The 5,254-nt window shown below is 33.5% G+C and overlaps 2 long non-coding RNA genes across 3 annotated transcripts; both read right to left on the reverse strand.

Moving 5' to 3' along the window:
- Positions 1-241: 241 nt before the first annotated feature.
- LOC141699995 (uncharacterized) lies at positions 242-1,701 on the reverse strand. Its single transcript, XR_012566193.1, has 3 exons — positions 1,567-1,701; positions 758-914; positions 242-595 (listed from the first exon to the last, which is right to left on the reverse strand). It is a non-coding gene; the product is annotated as an uncharacterized LOC141699995 (long non-coding RNA).
- Positions 1,702-2,797: 1,096 nt separating this feature from the next.
- LOC141699997 (uncharacterized) lies at positions 2,798-4,261 on the reverse strand. 2 transcript variants are annotated; one of them, XR_012566200.1, is made up of 5 exons: positions 3,989-4,261; positions 3,427-3,496; positions 3,209-3,356; positions 2,948-2,962; positions 2,798-2,809 (listed from the first exon to the last, which is right to left on the reverse strand). It is a non-coding gene; the product is annotated as an uncharacterized LOC141699997 (long non-coding RNA). The 2 variants fall into 2 exon arrangements; XR_012566199.1 differs by lacking the exon at positions 2,798-2,809 and having other exon boundaries at positions 2,905-2,962; positions 3,989-4,260.
- Positions 4,262-5,254: the final 993 nt, after the last annotated feature.

The raw sequence follows: 5,254 nt of genomic DNA on the forward strand, positions 1-5,254 counted from the left end.
GTACCAAGTTAAGATGTAACCACATTTCTGTTGCAACACACCTGACCCTTTAGTAACACAAAAAATATGTTGGAATAGACTCTTTTGTAACACAATATTTACTATTGTAACACTTAATTCAATCTTTTGGTAACATTTTTAGATCTTATTGTAACATTCTTTTTTAACACTCTGATATTTATTGTAACATTTTTTTCAATTTTTACTAACATAAATATATCAATCGGTCACACTTGGAACATTAAAAACTTAAATACATTTAATTAAAAACTCAAAATAAAGTTTAAGTTCAACACAATATAAAGTTCCAAGTCACATATGTGTGGGAGGAGTTTTATACACGCCCTTAATGTTTATGAAATACAAATCAATTGTTTCTTTGAGCATGTAAGTTTCTTCATTGCGAATGTGACCAATGCACTTGCACTAATATCCACTACTCTTCCCTTTGAGCTCAAGATATTGTTAAAAGTAGACGAACTAACACCTGTTGTGCAGTGGACCACATCATCGTACTTTCTCCTTGATGGACTGATCAAAGCTCTACTGGAACAGCCTTTATAGTGCAAAGTTCTTCATTAGTTTGATGAACAACCTGATGAAGATTAATAAAATTTAATAAAATAAGCATCTGTAAAAACAGATGTTGCACAAAAAAAATACAGGAATGCAGGAGAGAGACCAAACAAAAAGAGAACTGGGACATTCACTTCTTTAAATGAAAAGTAAAAAATCTTATGGACATCCATTGACTTACCACTCATATTTTTTCTTCTTCATCGGCTATGCAAGGCATAATTCTTTTAGTAGCAGTCAGAAGCAGTCGTAGGATTAACGGGATTAATGTTGCCATCTACATCTCTAATTTGAACAATAAAAGCATGGACTCCTTGATTCGTTCCATTAATCTGAAGCTGTTAAAGACCATAAAAAAGGTAGTGATTTTGTAGTAAATTAATGAGTGAAATAATCTAAAAATCAAGATAGCTCCAACTTGTTTGAATATCTATCACACTGCAGTAATATTTTCTAATTAACAAATTTGAGCTAATTTGCATCTAGATTGATGCAAGTGTAAGAAGATGCATGTGTCTTTAATTACTAACTATTACATTATCATATATGAATATGGAAAATGAGGAATGATGCAGAGAATGTACATTTAGTAATTGAAATATTTCAGAAAAATCCAATGCAAGAATCACGAGAATGGCATGACTCATAAAATTGTTCTAGATTTCGAAAATGAATTGTTAAATAAATAGTACAAAGGAACTGGGCCTGTCTCCATGTCAGCCGCTGCAATTACATAGTTGAGGTAGCTTACCAAGTACACATTCATCAATTCACTTTCAATATGCACTATGCAGCATTCTAGTATTAAATAATATTATACAAAGGAATAAAAAACAGGGCAGCAAACACATTCTTTATACTGTTTTTTTAACACATTCTATGTCCAAACCAATAGACTAAAATATTTGCTTTGTTAGTAATATAGGATAAGTATAGCACATTGTTTCTATTCAAGCAGACTACAAATGGAAAATACTAAAAAAACTTTACCGAGTAAAACTTATGTTGAGGACGCGAAAGTACAGGCTTTTCATTGTAAGCATTCATAAGCTTCTTTTCAGCTGCACTCAAGTTAATGTCCTCCATATTTGTTATTCGACCCAAGATCTTTAATCTTTCCCTATATGGTGCCAAACTGTGGTCCAAAGAAAAACCCTTGACCTTTTCTGATTCATCATCAATTATCCTCTGGCCCCGAAAAAATCATGTATAAAGGTGAAAAGACAAATTGGCAACTGTCCCCAACATAAGATCAATCCTTTTATATAATATAATTATGGTTGGAATGCTAGTAACATATATGATTGACTTAATGTTCTAAACGACCACTGAAATTACCAGATTGACATATTGAAACACGGTTTAAAGAATTGAGAATAAATTGGCAAGGAAAAAAACTGGACTATAATTTAAACCTGAATAGTTTCTTCACTCTGTGAAAAGGGATGATATCTTGAAAACACATCCCTGAATCTAACATACGAAAGGCCTGCAAGTGCCCTGTCATTTATGAAGTAAATGTCGACTTGGATGAAAAAATCGATGTCAGCTTAGAACCCTTTGAAGTTCTCTGATAAAATAAATTTATAAAGACAAAAATTATAACCTTTCAATAAAATTTCTTAAAGCTTGAAACAGCGCATCGAAACCTCTTCAAAGTCCCCAGGAGCCCAACAAAGTCCAGATGTCAGAACTATCAACAGTAGGGACAAATATACAGTCAAAGTCAATGATCGGCGAATACTGAATAGACAACTAGAGTACAAGAATTTTATAAAAAAAAAGGTACCAACAATAAGGGCTTCAACACAACCAATACCAACATGACATGTAGCATTCCGGCAATAGATTCACTAGCAAGGAAAAGTATTTCTACCTCTTAATCTAGATACAGCAGCTTGAGCCTTCTCAACAACAGTTGAGTGACGTCCCGGTAGAAAAAGCCAAAGCTTCAGCTTTTCATCGTATATATATCGTAAGCAAAAAGCAAGTGACTAGATACCTTATTGCCATAAAGTATAATTGAAATATAAGTGAAAACAAAAGAATAAAAATAGAGTGGAGGACCCTTAGTCAAATTTTTAAGAAATTTACCAGGGTTATGAATACCCTGCGAAGGGTCCCGAGGTCCAACAAAACATTGGTCCAAGCACTAAGAAATCCTTCCTTCTGCAACTATTGATGGGGATGACAGAACCACTAGCGTATCAACATCTTTTATGTCCGCTTTCTACTATCAAAATGTAGATATGTTCCATGTCAATCAACTTGACAAAAATCAAATTAATAATTACCAATTACAAAAGCAGACGTTCGATCAGGCAAGGACTTGAGACCAGATTCATGAGGGAACAAACTGGAACCATGATACCTGCTGTAGACCTCCCTGCAGAGACATTCAGATCAAAAGGCAAATCAAGAGCATGTCTATAGTCTAGAGCATGATAGTAACGACAAGAAAATAGATATATGCTATCTCAATTAGGTACTATTATTATGTCACACCGCAGAAAACGGTTTCTTGGATACAGGAAGATCTGTCACCTACTTGCCCAAATTTTAATGCAAACACATTAAGTACATATATCCAATAAATTCCTGATGAATATAGGTTTATATGAACTATAGTTACCATTAATCGGTGTAGCTCTACAAAGCTAATAAGAGGTCATCAACAAACTCCATATCCACAAACTCCATATCATGTTCCATTCTCCCTCGAGGAGCTGGTGTTCACCTTTAGCTACAGTTTGATTCATTGCAAGAGAGTCATTGATTTCCTGTAAAATAATCGGTCTGTTATAGACAATTCTGGATATAATGCAGTTTTGAGAACAGTATAATTCTTACCCTATGAATTGAAGCAGATGTGGAATCAGATGAGGAGCTTGATGTCACCAGGTATATGTTGCTCCTTTTCCTAATCATTTTTTCTTTCACTGTATTAGCTACATATGCTTACTCAGAAGCTAATAAATATTAGTTATATTATCACAACTGCAAGCTTTCTGTCAAAAAATAATAGTTATCAAGCCTATTCTTTACAGTTCAAGGTTTTAGACGAGTCAAGTATTAAAATGGACATGATTTCATATCATTGTTTATTTGACTGAGTCTCCAACCCCGGTATTTTCAATACATAATTTGGAAACTAAGGTTGAGTACGGCCTTAAAGACAGGCTACTAGTAGTTTACTCTGTAATCCCATAATCCGAAAAATGGGCTTTTGAGAGATTAAGTGTACTAATCGAAGAATGATATACATAATACACATCAAAATCCCTTATTAGTTGTCAGGCACATTGCTTTAGTTCGTAACTTGACAAGTACAACAAAAATTAATTCAATAAATTCAAGATTTAATTCAAGAAATACCTACTTGAATGTGGAACTGAAGAAAATTGGAGCGTACCTGAAGAAAGCCCCAAATTACTACAAGAAAAAAAGCCCCAATTTCTACAAACATAAACACTAATCTCCAAGCTTTAAGATCCAGGTTCTAACCCGACTGAGAACCCTAATTAATACCCTAATCTTCAAGCTCCAAGCTCTGACCCAACTGAGAACGCTAATTTTGAACCCTATAATTTCCAAGAGATGTTGAAGAAGAATGCTTGAGAGTTTTAAGTGAGATGAGTTCTTGAGAGGGTGTATATGGCCTATTTTATTTTATTTTAGGAAAATTGAGCGGGTCAAATTTCATTTTCTGGACCTCCCAAAATTTGGTTAAAATTTGGCCAAAATTGATATTCTGCCAAAATATTTAGTTATATGGTAACACTAATTATAATATCAATGCTAACACTATCTTCAGTGTTACAATAACAATTTTATCATGTCTATGGTAACATCTAGTATTCGCTATTGTAACACAAACAGAAAATGTTATCTCAAATCAAATTTTAATGAGTTTAGGTAACATTTTTGTTTGTAATACCAAAAAAAATGTTGCTACAAGCCAGATATGGTGTAGTGAGTGCCCGGCTTGATTTCAAAAGTGTTAGCTTGAATAGCCGGATGAAGGATGCTTGACTGAATGTGTTAGATATATTTGATAATGTCATGGCTAATGTGTTTTATGTTTAGCTTTCAGATCTTACGTGAACAGGATAAATCAGTACTTAACTGTTGATCAGTACTTATACTGGAAGTCAGGACTTAAGGATATCAGTACTTATATTATCAGGAGATAATCATCAGAAGATAGATATCAGAACTTAAGTGCTGAAGGACAATCAGATAAGGACAGTAGCTGATTAAAGGAAAGAAGATTGAGATAAACATAAAGAGAGATATGCATGAAGAAGGAATTCCGTGAAGAATGGAATACTTGGAAGAAAAGATATCTGATTGATATATTTTAGGAAGCAGAATTATATTCCATATCAATTAGCGATTATCTTGTAACTATGTAATATATAACACAGGCATAGGGTTTACACTATAAGTGTTATCATTATCGAAGTTATTATTCTACATAACCCTAGCAGCTCTCGTGATATTTGTTCATCACTGAGAGGTAACAGTTCCATACTGTAACAGAGTTTATTGTTTCAATAAAGTTTGTTTTCTGTTACTTAAGTTCTTAAAGTTCGATTTGAGTGTACTATACACTGTATTCACCCCCTCTACAGTGTGTGTGTGACCTAACAATTGGTATCAGAACATATCTGTTAAT

Source organism: Apium graveolens, unplaced genomic scaffold (assembly GCF_009905375.1).
Source record: "Apium graveolens cultivar Ventura unplaced genomic scaffold, ASM990537v1 ctg1623, whole genome shotgun sequence".
Classification (NCBI taxonomy): domain Eukaryota; kingdom Viridiplantae; phylum Streptophyta; class Magnoliopsida; order Apiales; family Apiaceae; genus Apium; species Apium graveolens.